The 17,252-nt window shown below is 45.8% G+C and overlaps 1 protein-coding gene across 1 annotated transcript in view; it reads left to right on the forward strand.

Annotated features, from left to right (window-relative positions):
• The window catches only part of Spock1 (SPARC (osteonectin), cwcv and kazal like domains proteoglycan 1), a 279,458-nt gene that overhangs the window by 247,110 nt on the left and 15,096 nt on the right, over positions 1 to 17,252 (forward strand). The window lies entirely within an intron of this gene.

The following is a 17,252-nucleotide window of genomic DNA, read 5'->3' on the forward strand; positions in this document are numbered from 1 at the left end:
GCTTTTAATTACATCTTCAGGTGTAATTTGTCGACGATGAGGTAGAAGAAGGGACTGAGGCAACAGGTCCTGGTGGAGACTGGAAACGAAGTCCAGTAGATTGCAGGGCTGCTTCTCCTATCAAAATGCTTTTTAGCTTAGGGCAGACATAGAATTTTCTCTCTAGGCCCAAGGAGAAAAACATGCATTGGGAAATTGTGTGAAGCGCAAGGAGTCACAGTGGAATTGAGTCTGAAGTGTACAACCTCTTCCTACTGTGAATTCAATCTCAAAACACGTACGATCCATAATTCCTCCGAGTCCTTAGAGTTGCCATAAAACCACTTAAAATTAGACCTGTTCCAATTCTTGTTTCTGCCCATGCTTCACACTATAAACTGTTATTTTCCATTCCTGTCTGAGCTCCATTCTTCTCACAAGCCAATAATTCTGCATCCTTTTCAGAATGGCTCTACTGCACTAAAGTTGTCCTGGAAGACACCTTTGTTTTCTTCAATGCTCTGAAGTGTGAAGTCTGCGTAATTTGCTAAATGCATCATGTTTACATATGCAAAAGCCAGTTATCTCCAAATCGTCATCCCCTGCCTGCACCATTGGCTGGATGCTCAAGAAAATGAAGCTTAATTTTCTGTAAGCAGTCTTCCATGGTTTTCAAATAAGCTGCGGAGACACCGACAAACTAAATTACACAGTGGTAACTACCCAGACAGCAGTGAGAAGCCAGGGCTAAAAGAAGCCAGGTGTGAGGGAGCTCTAGTACCCTGCAATCACAGCAGACAAAGCAGAGCTTGTCGGGGTCTCCCAGGCGGCTGCGGAGGAGGGCTGAGGTCTGAAGTGTTAGCAGTCGGGGTAACCCCAGCTGGTAAAACAGTAGATCCAGTTTCAGCATGGAAGACCCTGAACTCACTGAGAACTGACAGGTGTCCTGGTCTTTCCTTTGTCTCAGCCTAGGGAGTTGGTGTGACAGAGTCCGTAGTCAAATGGTCAGAACATCTTTTTTCCTTTGTGGGTTTCAGGCATGTTGGTATGAATCCTTCAGTCCTGTGGGCTTAAATGGGCAAGATGGAAGGTTTGCTATTCTCAGATATGCAGTGGAGACCAAAGGCTACCCTGAGGCATTCTGAAGCTTGGCTAAGACAAAGAATCTTCATCCGTGTGTGTATCTCTCTCTGCTTTCCTGTCCCCTTCAGGTCCGTTCACTCTTTGGCAGGAGGAGTGTCCCCCTGACTTTAGCTTCCGTTTTGATCTTGAAGGGACCTGCTGCTCAGCTAAGCTTCAGCCAGTTCACCATGTTTGCTCTTAGTGTTTTTGCAGTAGTGGGAACTGTTCACCAAAACTGTTCAGGTTTTTTTCCTATTATGCTTCTGTAAACCTACTGATGTCCACTTTTGACAAGGCAGTCTACCAGCCCAGAAAAGTGGCACAGTGTGATATACCTCAGAGAGGTGGGACTCTGTGTCCTGGACTGCAGGATGCATCCAGCTTCCTCCAGGGTGGGATGAGATTCTCTAGTAAGCATTTAACTCCATCTGAGCCCTGCATCCCCATTAAGGAGCAGTCTGAGAAAGCACTTCTGACCCCTCATTAAAACTCCACGAACTTGGTGTGAGGAAAGTGCCTGCCCCTCTTTTACACACCAGGAGAGGAGAGAGTGAATACCAGGCACCAAGCGAGGGCTGTGTCTTAATCATCTCTGTATTCCCCAGAGTGGCTTAGGGAGTGCTGAAATTGATTTAGACTTGCCCCCAGGGACCCCGGGAACAATGGAGAACAGCACACAGATTGTTTGGATTAAAAATTCCTGCATTTAGGGATTATTTCTCCTCTGGGTTCAAAAACAAATTATCAGCATGTAAGCATGAAAACTGATGGATGGGTGCAAACTGTCTTGAGCTGCAGGTAAGAAGTCCCTTGTTATCCTAACCAAAGCTTCATCCTTCCTATCATTCTATACTGCTTTTGTTCATCCATTTATTTACTCTTAATGAAGTCCAAGCAGCCACAATTGTTATTTTAGATCTAGAGCCCAGCTTTGAAGAGATGACTGAGTGTGACATGCAGTCCCTTGATTCAGGGAGCAGGTGGCTTAGTAAGGGAGACAGACAAGGATGGTGTCATGGTTTTGATTCTGTGTGGATATTTACACCACACACAAAAGTCATTTAAAGGAACACAGGCATTCTCCCAGTGATCTAGCTCCTGGCTCCTGCCCCGAAAGAAACTATCATTACTAATTTTCATGTGTCTTTGAATAGTTTCTTTTTTCTAAAGATTTATTTTTTAATTTAAAAAAGTGAAATTAAAATATAGCTACATCATTTCTCTCTTACTATTCATCCCTCCTTTACCCCTTCTCTCAAATTCATGGCCTTTTTCTTCTTATATGTATGTGTATATGAATGTATATGCACATAAATATATATAAATATAATCTTCCTTAATCTAGTTAGTGTTGCTTGTATATGATTACAGGGTGGACCAATTGGTACCAGAAAGTCAGTTAGGGGGTAATGTGAGGATGTAACAAGGCAACTCCACGTAGTTAAAAAGGAGGTTTATTTTGAGGTAACTTACAGCCAGTAAAGGGGTTGGTTACAGGATCTGGGAGAGGTGAGGTGCAGTCCAGAGGGGTTCTCTGGAGAACTCTGACATGGTCTGCCATCCAGCATCCAGGATCGTGAGGAACCAAGAGAGCCTGCACGTTTAAATCTTGGGTCTTAAGGGCTCCCATCTCTGTTCCATCCCAGGGGCAGGTCATAGGTAGGTGTGGCAGCTACCAGAAGCTTCACTAGAGGTAGTACTTCCAGGTCAAAGCTGGAACAGCTACCCTCTGCAAGGGCTCTCATCCCTGGAAGGACTAATGTTCCATCTTACAGTTGTCATTAGTTGCCTATAGTTCAATTTACAGATGAGGCCCTCTGAGATTTTCCCCCTTCCCCTTTAGAGTGTCTGTTGGTGATGCCTTTTATTTGGGTCTTGTGTAGATAGCCATGTCTTTGGGTATCATGGGAAGCTTCCTTGTCGTTTCTAGGAGGCACACCCACACACAGCAGTTTGCTTGGTCCTTTCATTCCTAGTCTTTCTGCCCCCTGTTCTGTGATGTTTCTTGAGGTGTATTGTAGATGTATCCACCAGCCTGGACATCCTATAACAGGTTCTCCTCATTTGTATCAGTTGTGTTTTCTTTATGATGTCTATCTATTGCAAAGAGGAGCTTCTTTGATGAGGAGTGGGAACTATATTTGTCTGTGGGTATAAGGACATGTATTTAGAATGCCGTTAGAAATAATGCGGTTTGGTTAAAGTGGTCATAGTGGGTCCTCCTCTGATATCCATGGCCTCACTAGGCCCAGGTAGTTGGCTCAGTTTCCTATACCAGGCATGATTTCTCTCCTGTTGAATGGGCCTTTAGTCTAGTTAGACGTCTTTGTTTACTGCCAAGATCTGAGTGCTACTACTGCATCCTTAGGGGCTTCCTGCCATGCTGGTTATTGTTGTGGTTCCCAGGCATCAGCTGGACAGGACTATTGGTTGGTTGCTTCCCTCCCTTGGAAGCTTACATAGAAGCTCCTGGTACTATGAAAGCTAGTCCTCTGGGAGGGGGTTTTTCAGGTCTGATATAGCTCAGGTCCTTTGAGTCCTGTGTCTGAAGTGCATGGTGTCTTCAGTAATAGGGACTTACCTCAGCCTCTGGGAGATAGTCAAGCACAACAGCAATAGCCCATACTACTTAAGGGGTCTCTTGGACTCCTGTGACTGACAGCTTAAAAGGACGTTCCTCATGTCCTGGCCCAGAGGTTTTTCTTAAGTGATCTATGGCTCTTGGGGAGGGGGGCATTGTCAGCCCAAGTGATATAACTTCATTTAAACTCTATCTATCTGTCTGTCTATCTATCTATCTATCTATCTATCTATCTATCTATCAATATATACTTATTTGTATTATATGTAATTGTAGGTTAAAAATACCTTTTCTGCTTTTCCAAACATCCTTAGTGTTGTTTTTCCTCCTCCTCCCTTTCCTTCTTTGCTGCCTTTCATATACTCCTGAATTAAAGCTCCCCACCCTGTTTTTTTTAACTATTCCTTCCTTCATCACTTATATCTTGCTGTTGCCAAATTTTTATTTTTCATTTTGTGTATATGAATGTTTTGTGCTGTGGGATATTTGTACACTATGTGAAGGTGTATTGCTGTGATTGATGCAGCAAAAAGCTGAAAGGCAAATAGCTAGGCAGGAGGTATAGGTGGGACTTCATGGCAGATAGAGCAACTAGGAGGAATCTAGGTGTATGAGAGAGACACGTGAAGAGACATGGAGGATGAGTGGTACATGACAGAATGTAGATTAATAGAAATGGGTTAATTTAAATTATAAGAGCTAGTTAGTAACAAGTCTAAGCTATAGGCTGAGCTTTCATAATTACTAAGAAGTCTCCAGTCATTATTTGGGACCTGGCTGGTGGGACAGAGAAAGACTCATTACAGTTTTACCTGCATGTATGTTTGTATATATATCATGTGCATGCAATGCCCACAAAGCCAGAAGAGGACATTGGATTCTTTGGAGTTACAGACTGTTGTGAGCCACTGTATGGGTGCTGGGAACTGAACCCAGGTCCTCTGCAAGAGCGGCCAGTTCTCTTAACTGGTGTGCCATCTCTCCAGCCCTTAATAGATTCTTTTTTTTTTTTTTTTTTTTTTTTTTTTTTTTTTTTTTTTTTTGGTTTTTCGAGACAAGGTTTCTCTGTGTAGCTTTGCGCCTTTCCTGGAACTCACTTGGTAGCCCAGGCTGGCCTCGAACTCACAGAGATCCGCCTGGCTCTGCCTCCCGAGTGCTGGGATTAAAGGCGTGCGCCACCACCGCCTGGCCTTCTTAATAGATTCTTGATGCATTGTAGAAACAAACACAGACAAGGATCCTATATGAGACATATAGAATGTTGTTTTTTTAAAGCTTTATGTCTCAAAGAGTCTTGTGTACAATACAATTAACTGTATTGATTACAGTGGGTGGGTGTGTTAGAACTGACTTACAAAGGGTATTGGAATTGTTTCCTGATTTTTGCTATCTCAGACAGTACTGTGGGCTAGAGCCTTGTAATCTTGACCACAAATGAGCTATGAGTTCCACAGTGGAGTTTTATAATGAAAACATTGGTAACCTTTCTGCATCCCTTAAATTCTGTTAAATCTTTTGTAGTCAACATCTAGTTAAATTTTCTTTGTGACATGGTTAGATATAATATTTTATCCTTTTGAGATCAATTTAGCTCATTTATACTTATTGCTATAGAAGTTAAGTTTGATAAAGTTGGTTGTTGGTGCTGTTGTTTGATTGCTTGTTTTTGTTGTTGTTTTCAAGACAGGGTTTTTTTGTGTAGTCTTAGCTTCTCTGAAACTCACTCTGTAGACCAGTTTGGCCTCAAACTCAAAGAGACCCACCTGCTTCTGCCTCCTGAGTGTTGGGATTGAAGGTGTGCACCACCACCACCCAGCTGCTTGTTTTCTTAAGGTACCCAAGCTGCTCTTACAATTCCTATTTAGCCTTGGTGGGCCTTAAACTTGTGATTCTCCCGACTAACTAAAAATTTGGGCGTTTACTAACATTCCCCGCATCGAAGTTAGCACTTCAGACAGTGACAAAACCCAGATGATTTTCTTACTCTCTCCTCTACCCTCCATTTTTTTTTTTTTTTTTTTTTTTTTTTTTTTTTTTTTTGGTTTTTCGAGACAGGGTTTCTCTGTGTAGCTTTGTGCCTTTCCTGGAACTCACTTGGTAGCCCAGGCTGGCCTCGAACTCACAGAGATCCGCCTGGCTCTGCCTCCCAAGTGCTGGGATTAAAGGCGTGCGCCACCACCGCCCGGCCCCTCCATTTTTTTTTAAAGCTCCTCTTCTTTTGGTCTTCTACTTGGCAATACACTGCTCCTCCTAGGGCTTGCTGCCTTTGCTGTATAAAACCTTATGTAACTTGATTTGCTAGCTCTCCGTGGTTTAACCTGTGCCTCAGCTATACTCACAGGCTTTGCTTTCCCTCCTTGAATGTTGCTCAAGTCTGGGGGCAGCTTTGTACTTTTCTCTCTCAGAAGTCCCTACGATGTATCTTCTGATGCCATATTGACTTTCTTTACTTCGAAAATCCAGTGATTTGATTAAGATGAATCTTCGTATTGACCATCCGGAGGCCGTTTCCTTGTCCCACATTGTGCTTTCAGCCTGTTGGTTCAGCAGAAATGGGATTTACGTAGAGAACTGGATTTGCAGCCCACTCTGCTTCATGTTTCCATGGTATCCTCAGGGCTGTCGGTCACCACATGAGGAGCATCCTTTGCTTCCAGGGCTATCACTTATGTGCAGTGGTTCCTCCCCCTTGTGCTGGTCCCTGTGCTCACTCTAGCATCCTCCTGCTTCCTGTAGTGTCTGTCCATTCTTCTTCCTCCAGTGTTGACTCCATCCCTACTGTCTCCTCCCTTCTCTGAGCTTTGATGTGCTGCGTTCTTTTTATTTTACTGTTTTTATTTTCTCCAAAGGCGAGTGTTTCATTTGAGTTTATATTGTTTCCTTGGTCCTCATTTTCATGTTTTCTGCTCAGTGTTCTCTGGTAGTTTTATCTGCTCCCCCACCCCCAATCTCTATGAAGTCTTTAAACCAACAGGGTCTGATTCTTTAAAACACTAAAAACAGTGGGGTCTTCAGGGGAAGGGAACCAAACTGTCCTCCATGGATTCACAATTCCAAAAGTATCCAACTTCCCAGTACAGACAGATTGTTCCCTTTAAAAATGGCCCCTCTGTGTGGGCCTATCTTCCCTGTTTCTGGGAGACAATCGGCCCAAGAGGGCTTTCTCTGTTACTCTGTTCAGTCATCCTCCAGTGTCCTTGTTCCACTCCAGCTGTGCTTTGCAGTGAGCCTCTGGTCTGCACAGGACACACAGAACTACCTTGTGTGTCTCTGAGCTCTGCTGCCTCCAGGATGCGCCTCCCCTTTTCTTCACGCTTTCTCCTCCTGTGTGGTTTCCACTTAGTCTGTTCCCCGCCCTTCCCTCCACATCCCTTAGCTCTGTTCCCTGCCCTTCCCTCCACATCCCTTAGCTCTGTTCCCTGCCCTTCCCTCCGCATCCCTTAGTTCTTGCTGAGCAGAACATTTGAGTCACTTTAGGGAGGAACTTTTGCCTCTGAGAGACAGATTTGTGCCATTTTATTGTGTGTGTAACCATTTTATAGACCCTCGTGGAAATTCTACTTTTCTCTTCCATCTGAGAGGTTTCTGGCTTTTCAGTCCAGAGAGAGTCAGTCTCTCTCTCTCTCTCTCTCTCTCTCTCTCTCTCTCTCTCTCTCTCTCTCTCTCCTCTAGTTTTAATGAAAGTAAAGGATTCCACCCTTTTCTCTATACCTCATTTATTATCTATGGAGAAGACGGTAGAAGTTGCTTACTGTCTTCTCATGTAGCTACTAGCTCTCCAGACTGGCAATTGTGATCACAATAGAAGAATGGTGGTTCATATGTCACCCTTGTGTCAGTTACAGTCTAGAAGAGGTCTAGGGGGGCTTAGATGCCAGCTACTTCTCATGCCAAGTCACCGTCCACAGTCACACCTCAGGGAGGGGACAGCCTGAGAGTGAGAGAGGATCGGTGAGCCCGGCACTCAGTTTGGGGTACCTTCAGTCTCAGGCAGGTCCTCCTTGGATCCTGCTTTATTTATCCCGATGACTCTGACTCCTGGTTTGTCATTTAGTGAAAATGAAGATGACGGCCTCGGGCATTTCAATGACCCTTTTCTGGGTTCTCAGTGCAGTTCTGGCCTCCATCCTCTTACCCTAGACTCAGAACCTAGAGATACTGCTACTGGACCTTTGTCACCAGAGGGTAGTGTGGCCTCCCTTCCACACAGCTTGTTGAAAGGTAACTAACTGCTGTAAACCAGGGGTGAGGGTAAGAGGGACTCTACACTTGTCTCATTTCTTTTGCCACCACAGAAGATGCATGTGACAGTATTTAGTGTCCTCTTCCTAAGGAAGCTGTTCATAGGTTCCAGGCACCTCCTAGACTTCCTGCTAGTGTAAGATCTCAGATCAAAGGTTGTCATTAGCTCTCTGCTGTGCTAACTAGCAATGTAGTATTCTCTTGCTTAAGGGTAGAAATGTCTGTGCATGTTATTGCTCTAGGCATTAAAAACACAGAATAAAAATCTACACTTTGTAATAGCTAGATTTGAATGTTGAATCTGAGCAGGTTAAAGTGTTTTGTTTTGTTTTTTTAAGATTCTTCATCAATTATCTCTCCCTCAAAATCAGAGTTCTGTCACTAAAGCTGCTTACAAATCTAGGGTTATCACATGATGATCAGTTTATATCATGTTACCTCATAGACTGGATATGTACTGCTTATGTAGTATATAATACAGCAGAGTGTGTTATACCCCAGCATCCTGAGTAATCCAGGTTGGACCCATTCACAGCCTGTCTGAGAGCACCTCCTTGCTTGTTTTAGTGGGAATGGCAGTTGTAATTTCTTCAACAAAGGTCTCCATCTCTGGGGACACCTGACACCTCTGCATGACCATGCAACCCTCATTGAAACTGTCAGTTGTACGTTGCTTTATGTAGTCGCAGGCAGTCCATGCCCCGTCTCCTCTACAGGCCAATGCTGGCTCACCTGCTGGAAATACAATTGAACCAGAGCTGGCATGTATAGCCAACATTTTGCATATTCAATAGTACATGTGTACCCCAGAGTATAAGAAAGGCTGTGGATTTTATCTGAGGTTTTCAAAGCTTATTTCATTTGGCTCACTTGCCCTGCTAGATGATTCAAGGGAGAAGTGTGGCTCCGCTAATGCACATTTACAAGTGATGGGCAAATTCTAAACATATTTCCTTTTCCAAATGAAGGGTTATCATTGGAATAAAGGGAACAGAGAGCCTCCTCAAATCAAGTTACCAAGAATAGTCTTAATGACTTTAATAGGAAATGTATCCATCCCCGATTGTGAGTTGTACCATTAATTAGTTAAACTCATCTCCTTCCAAGTTTAATGTCAGTACTTTAAGCTCTTCCAAAAACTGCTTTTTAAGGAGGATTTTATTAGCTAGCTCCTGAGTAACAGAGCCTTAATTCCTTCCTTGTTCCTGTTTTTCCATAAATGATACCTTCTCTAAGGATAAGAGAACATGCATATATATATATTGATGTTTTGGGCACTGAAAAGTAAAAGCTAGAATCATGTGTAACATGGTTTAATTTAAGCACAGCCTGGTCTGTCAAGTGAGCTCCAGTTAGAATGGGATTCACAGTGTGGGCTTTCCAAAGGTCTTCGTGGAGCCCCCTTTATAATCGCATGTGGCTCGAAGTGTCAATATTAGCCTCTCAAGAGTGGGCAGTGTTAGCTCCCAAAGTCCCCCAGCTCAGAAGGTAGTGGCAGCTTCCTGTTGGTTTTGAGACAATTCTCCCAGCACTCTGCATCACATCTTCAGCTGAGATTAAGACTGTAGCACGAATCTTAAAGAGTCTTATTAATAAAAACAAACCTGGAGCCAAGTACTGGGGTCAACGCTGGAAGATCAGAGAAGCAGAACAAGCCGCAGCTTCCTCACCTCGACAGTTTCTCAGCTGATCCTGTTTCCTCAGACTGGATATCTTTGAGTCCTCATCCAGAATGAATCTCAGCTGAACTGCTGCTCAAAAGCCTGAAAGCTTAACCAGGCTCTAGTTCCTCATCCTCATGCCTTAAATACCTTTCTGTTTTCTGCCATCACTTTCTGGAATTAAAGGCTCTTGTTACCAGGCCTGGCTGTTTCCAGTGTGGCTTTGAACTCACAGAGATCCAGATGGATCTCTGCCTCTGGAATGCTAGGATTAAAGGCGTGTGTGCCACTATTTTCTGGCCTCTATATCTAGTGGCTGTTCTGTTCTCTGACCCCAGATAAGTTTATTAGGGTGCACAATATTTTGGGGAACACAATATCACCACATAAGACCCAGGCTGTCATTGTCCCCATTTACAGAAAAGGAAGCAGGGGTTCATGAAGAGTTGCCAGTTTGAGAAAAACTGGTCTCCTGGGGGCTGGTATCCAGAAGTCTAAAGGGAGCATAGTCCCAAGCCTGCAACTCATGCCCAAGATCATTATGGTGTGACAGAGGGACTGTGTGGAAGAGCAGAGCAGGTGCCCTGGGGATCGTGGGTTGTAACACAGGAGCAGATGAACTCTGAGTTTGAAGACCAGAGTGTTAGTCTCAGGGTTTCCACTCGCTATCTGTAGGACCTTGGAGGGATTGTGGAACTTCTCTGAAAGACAACAGAATCAGGTCTTGCTGGATAGCCTTATGGGATAATTTGTGTGCAAGTACCATGTGTAGGGTCTGGCCTACAATTTTTCCATGTGGTCAGCCACAGCATTGCGCTATGCCCACAAACACAACAGGGACTGCTGCTGGCTGTGGTGGTGTGGGTGTCAAGCCTGTGGTTGAGGGCTTACGTCCACTCTGCTTTCCTTCCTCCTGCAATCCTGCTGGCCGGTTCTGTTTCACCTCCATTACACTGGCGAGGAGACTGGAGACTGGAAGAGTCCACAGTCTCATCTGACATCCGTACTCAGTTCCTTGTGTTTCCAAAACCGCTTCCTCTCTCCTGCCTTCCTGTTGCCCTTGAAGGCAGAATGGTTTTGGTTATTGCTGCAGAAACTAAGGAAGCAGCATCAGTCCACTATTTGCATATCAGTTATCGGAGTCATGTTCGAAGGGACCTAGAGCCACTGTGCCTTCCTCTTTGAAGTTCCCTGGTCTTGCAGCTTTTCCTCATCAGCCACCCAGTTTATGGCTCAAGCATTGTCACTCCTGCTCAATGCCAGAAATGCAACCACTGGAAGGATCCCGTTCCCGGGGAGGAAGAGGAGTCTAGAGTCCCTTGGGTACCAGCAGCATGAGGTTGCAATGGTTCAAGGGAAAAGCTAGCCTAGACAGGCCAGGTTAAGAAGGAACCTTGCCTTTGCTCAGGTCCTGACTCTGGGAAGTCTTATCCCAGCGTTTAATCATCACCAGAAAGAAGGCTCAGCTGGACCTTCTGCAGAAGCTGCTAATTGCAAACACTCTGAGCTCATTGATCCAGAGCCATTCTGATTAAGTAATTATTCACAATAGCACCTAGGAGGGCTGAGGGGGATTAGTGGGAAAGGACCATCACACCAGGTCTCCATTGCAGAGAGGCCTCTCGGCTGGCTCCCAGAAAGAACTTGAGTCTGGCCCAACTCTTTAATTACCTTCGGAGGCACTAAAGTTTAAATTAAATCCGGATTGTTTTCGTATTAGCCTCTGCAGAGCCCTGAGCTAAGCATCCGCGAGGCTGGTGTGGGGGGAGGTAGGTCTGTGGCAGGTGGAGTAGTTTTTAACTTGGGCTCTTGAGCTGGAGAAGTTCATGCAATGAAGAGCAGACCAAGAGAATCAGGTCCCTGGCAGAGGTGTACAGGTATCCTGGGATGCTTGTGTAGTTCAGATTTTTGCTGTTTTCAGACATCCCCAGTGGGCGCTCAAATGCAGCTTCAGCTAGGGCTGCTAACACAGGGACACAGTCACAGGTGCCTATGTCCGTCCCTCTGGTAGGTGTTAGCACTAGATTTGAATAAGAATGTGTATCCAGTCACCACCTGCATTTTTTATGTCACTTCCCCAGTGTTTTCTGTACCTTTGCATATGTCCTCTCTGAAGTCTAGCCTTCTGGAATAGTCTTATCATTCAGCTGCCACACTCGTTAGTAACTGGAGACTAAGTTAGGATCTAGGCTAAGCTGTTGGGTGCAGTTTTTAATTTCATAGCTCCTTCTTTGTCAAAACTGCAGCATACTTTAAAGCTTCCTCCTCTGCTCTTCACCAGGCCTTAGTGTTGTCTGTGGGAGGGTAGAGGGGCTGGGAAGGACTAGCCCTAGGGGCCCAGGGCTGGAGACAGGGACCAGGCATCATGGCTGCCTCTTCCTAGTAGCTGCTCTCCAGGCAATCTAACTTCCCCACAAGATAATACTGATGGTTCAGCCATCTCTCTTCCTCCTCATTGCCCCAAGCTGCAGTGATACAGAAGAGGGGCCCTGTCTCTAGCTTTGGCCACAGCACCCCCATCTCCCTCTGCCATCTGAATCACCTGAACTGCACTTCCTGTAGGGGGCCTTCAGATCCAGCACACTCCATACCCATCAGAGCTGCATGCCTCTGGGGTGGGGAGGTGAGAAGGTTGGAGGAGAAAGTCACCACATTGGCTTTCTGGACTGCTTAGCTCCCGGGGAGCCGCCACTGCTTATTGCAGTCTGCTCATACTTTGCAAAGAGACAGAAGTCCACTGGGAGAGTGTCCTATTACCTGGGCCCTTCCCTGCCTGAGTGCTGTGGTTTCCTGGGGGAGTGAGCTGTCTTTCTGGACGTCGTAGAATAATGTGCAATGGTACTGTTTTCCCTAATGAAGCCCCAGTGACTGTACATATGCCACAGGGCAGGCTGTTCTGCAGTCCTCCCGAATGGCCATTGTTCTCACCCCAAAGCTAATGAAGGCGAGAGCCTCACTCGCTGCCCCCTCCACCCTGAAGTGCTGGGCCGGCTGCTGTCTGTGTCACTGGAGGAGCTTCCCTTACAGGGGAAGGCCTGACCAGGTTTATTAATTGCATTCATTAGTGCTGGCTACCCACAAGCCCAGTCAGTCTATCCAAGGAGGCTGCTTCCCCCGACCCTGCCAGCATAGAACTGGCTCTGCAAGATCGCAGCCTAGCTTCAAACCCCAATCCTACCACTTAGTGTAACATTTGACTTGGGACTTTGCAACCAATATGCTCAATCAATCATTCATGTTTTGTTCCCATAAATATATTTTGAACAATTACTACATACCACCTACAATAAGGCTGGGAATGTGGGTGTGGGGAAGTCACATCAATCACCCATCACACAGCTTATCCAACTAGAAGGCAGACAGAAATTGAAACCCCAGTCTCTTGGTCTTCTATTGGCACAGCTATAAACTAAATGAGGGGAGATGTTATTCTTTATAGCATCAGTATCTCCTCAGGCTTAAAAATAAAGTATAACAATAAAATCCCAACATATCATGCAGATAGTTGGGATATGAGTCCCTGCTACATGCCAGTAGCTGTGAGCTATGCTTTGCTGATATCTTATTCCATGCAATGATGCCAGGAGCTAAGCTTCATTTTGCCATTTCACAGATGGAAAAACTACAGTTTACAAAAGGCAGTGAGAGGGTTATGAAAGTCCATCAATAGCTACATAATGAGAGCATCCTTCAAACAGGTAACGGGCTGCCTTCCATGCTGAGGGCTAACGGTACTAGTTTATGCTCTTATGATCAAGGGGGAGATGGCACTGGGCTGGAAGACCTTGGAAAAGAAAGAACCTTAAAGCTGAGATGTAAGGGAGACATGGGCAAGGCAACAGGGTTAGGGATGTTGAGGTAAAGAATGTGTGGGGGAGCCAGCAAGGCCAACGCATGGAAGACCATGGGTTGACCCCACGGGCCACTTAAATCGTGGACTTAGGCTCAGCCAACAGAGCAACCAGGAGCCTCAGAAATAGCCAGACAAGAAAGTAACTTGACCCAGTGTCCAACTCAGAATGGTCACTCACTGTAGCTGCCGGATTGGGAGGTTGTAGAGAGTAAGCCTGGAAGAGGAGTTAGGAGCCTGCTGTGGCTAACCCGGGGGGAAGAGTTGTGAGTTGTGGTGGACAGACGGGAGTAGGCAGTGGAGACAGTGAGAGAAACAAGCATTTGGTGGCCAACTGATTGGGAAGGTGAGGAACATGAGGAAATCCAGGGCAACTTCCAAGTGTCTGCTCTGAGGGCAAATATCTGAAGGACCACCTCCTGCCTCCTGGCCGTGGCACTGCTGGAGGGGTCATCATTGGTCCTGTTGGAGCAGACTGAGTCATGTAAGAAAGATGCAGTGACCAGGCAGGAAAACAGGATTTCAGTGGAGGACTCTGAGCAGAGACTTCTTGGAGGAAGAGAGCAACAGAAACCCAGATAGAGACAGGGAGGGAGCAGAACCGAATACAGTTGACCTCAGTGATGCCCACATGCTGGGAGATAATGTAGCAAAACAGACCAGGGTCCAGGTTGTCCTGGTTTAACCAGATTTCCCCAGGAGAGCATCATTTGCTCTGCAGACTGATTCTCCCACCAGGAGACGTAGGGGTTTGGTTGGGACAGAACTCCTCTGTGACAAGATTTGTCCCACTTCCTGGCAGAGTACAGGAATGGCAGGTGGGTGTGGTTCACAGTTTCTTTCTGGAAAAACATTACTTTTCCTTGGGAAATATTCTCTGGCTTCCCAGTTCCTGAATTGTGATTTCCAGTTAGTCCCACCATCTGGAGGAGTGATGGACATCTTAAGAGGCAGCCAGCCTGTGCTGTGGCTGGAGTGCCAAATCGGAACAAATGGCTCTCTGCAGGCCGTCACCCTTTACTATTTCCTCGGGAATATATCATGCTCCAGGCAGACTGTGCTTGGCTTTCTCCTCACAAAGACCACTCCGTTGAAGATACCGAGTGAACTGGGCCCAGTAATTGAGTGTCTTCTATCTCTGTTTCTGTCCTCTGATCTCACTCCAGCCATGCCATGGCTCCCTGCTCCCGGACTTGCTGTTGAGTGACACATTCACTCTTTCAAGATTGCGCTGCCCATTTCCTTCAGCCATGCCTGGCCTCCGTGCTCTGTGAAGCCTGGGGGAAATCCAGCAGGCTTATGAATATACAGGTTACCTGCATGTCTCAGGATTTAGTCAAACATGGCTGACTAATTTATCTTTCAGTGTGTGAGTGATTTCATTGCGAGTTGACTTGGCAATTTTCTCTGCTCAGAGAACATTTCTAAATAGATGGTGCACTAGCGATAGACAGAAAATGAGTGCTATTAATTTTCAATTTCCAAATGTGAGATTGGCTGGAGAGTTCATATCCTGGTTTTGGATCATCATACTACTGTTTAGAGCTGAGCAGGTCAGAAAGGCACAGGCTTGGTCCTCAGAGGCTCTGAGTTGGAGTAGATAAGTGAACGGCCTTCGGCAGCAACGGCTTCTCTTCCTGTTTATGAGCACAGGTTAGCAGAGGTATTGGGAGGTGGCTTGTGGGAGCTTACAATCTTCTCAACCTGGCTCAAAAGGCCAAAGGGAAGGGGGAAAGACACACATTTGGGTAGCTAGTTATCATGGGGAGCCCCTGTGAAGTTAGAAATCAGAGAATAAAAGCCACCTTCACCCAGTTCCAACCAGTGCAGCAGCCTGCTCTGGTGGCAAGATCTGCATCTGTGCTACCCAGTGCAAGGTCTCTGCCAGGTGGGCAATGAGCCAACTTGGGATGGGACATGTACCCGAGGAGTTAGTTTGTACTTTTATTTAATATTAACTCACTTATATAGGATTACACAAGTATCTACTTGCACGAATTTGTGGGTAGCCAAAGCCAGTTTTGATTATTTGCATTTGGTTTACAGTTTTTCCTTCTGAGATGTACAGTACTTGCTTGCACTAAGCCTACCTTTAAACATTCCATTTAAAATAATAATTACAGAAAAGAGCTAAAGCTCTATCTCGCACATTCTGCAAATGATCGTGTCATTTGTTAAGAGCTTGGACCATACTGTCAGGTTTGTTGTGACCTTATTACCCCAGGTTTACAGATAAGGAAACTGAGGTCCCAGGGGATTTAGGGATAGGTCTGTGATGGATGATAAAACTGAGAATCACTCTAGTCAGCGTGACCCCATGGTGTGACATTCTACTACTAACAAGATAGTCTGTTCCACTTCCGACCTGTGTCTCACACTATAGTCAGGTCTGTGTGTTAAAGGCAAAGCAGGACCTCCGGGTCGTTAGCAGCTTGGCATCTATAGCTGGACACATCCACTGGACGCCATGCAGAGACTCAAGCTTGCATCTTATGTGAAGTGAAGGGAGGGATGAAATATGGCAGTTGTGTGGAGGCAGCTTGGGCCTGTACTTTCACACCCATTTGATCTTGAAGAAAGACCTTTATTGGGTGAGGTCTGCAAAGCTGGCTTCACCAACCCACGGTTCAGTAGACATGCGCTGTAAAATGAGGACAGCGCCTGCCGAGGATCACTTTCTTCTGCATTCTCCCCAACAACAAGGCTGTCTGCTGGGGCCTGGCACTGGGATTCAGTCAAGCATTGTGCTTTCTGGAGGCTGGAGTGGGGTTGGGATGACACTTTGTATCTCCATCATTGCCCTCTGAGGCTTCAGGGGAAAGCTTGGAGCATCAGCATGTTCTGAGGCACCAGCTGTGTCCTCTCAACACGGGGAGAGGACCAGATTAGCTCCCCATTAGAGCAGTGGTGTGCTCAACGTCTTAGCTCACTTGCTCTACTCCAGCTTTAGAGTTTGGAAAAGCTAACAGTCATGAAGGTCTGTTCCTGGTTCCCTTTTGGTCTCATGGCTTTTAAACTTTTCTCTAATTGCAGAAGGACACAAAACAAGTGCTTCCTTTCCAGGGTCCTGAGAGCATCCCACTGCTGCACCCCTAGCTAAGATTCTCTCACTCAGAATGAAGGTGGGCCCTGAAGAAATGGCAGAGAGCTTTACAGAGTCCGCTCCAGTCTCTCCATCATCCCCTCCTTTGGAATTTCCCCTCTCAAGTCACACCCTACTACATACCCTCAAATAGTTTGCACCCACTTATCTGCTGCCACCCATCAAATTGGCTTTCTTCTTGTCCTTATCAGTATCAGCCACCAGGGCTGAGGCAGAAAGAGCTTTTCCATGGTGAGGACATTTACCCGTCAGTAGTGGAGAGTTGCGATGAGTACATGGAAGGCAAAAAACAAAAACAACAACAACAAAAACAAAAAACAAAAACAAAAAAAAAAATGAGGCCAAATTCACAAGTCCACCTTGTCCTAATCTAAAATGGGCAATCTGCTGTTCATGGGCTCCTGTGGTACCATAGACATTTTCTTCCTAGGAGCATGAGCTGGTTAATCTCTTAGTGTGAGCATACTGGAAGGTGTCATGTTCTCTGGCAAAATTGCAATAACAAGTTTTATGTCCTTAGCAAAGGGATGTCAGTCAGACTTGGAGGATGCTGCACAAGTGTGAAGTGCCAGCAGCTTGCTTTATCTGAGACAGTTCAAGTCTGAACAGCCCGTCTGTCCTGGGAATCAAGGACAATCTTTCTTTGTCCCACGTTTGACTTATGACAGTAGCATCCCTTGGGGGGGGGGGTGTTTTCAGAGTGTCTGGGCAAGG

Source organism: Peromyscus eremicus, chromosome 5, assembly GCF_949786415.1.
Source record: "Peromyscus eremicus chromosome 5, PerEre_H2_v1, whole genome shotgun sequence".
Classification (NCBI taxonomy): domain Eukaryota; kingdom Metazoa; phylum Chordata; class Mammalia; order Rodentia; family Cricetidae; genus Peromyscus; species Peromyscus eremicus.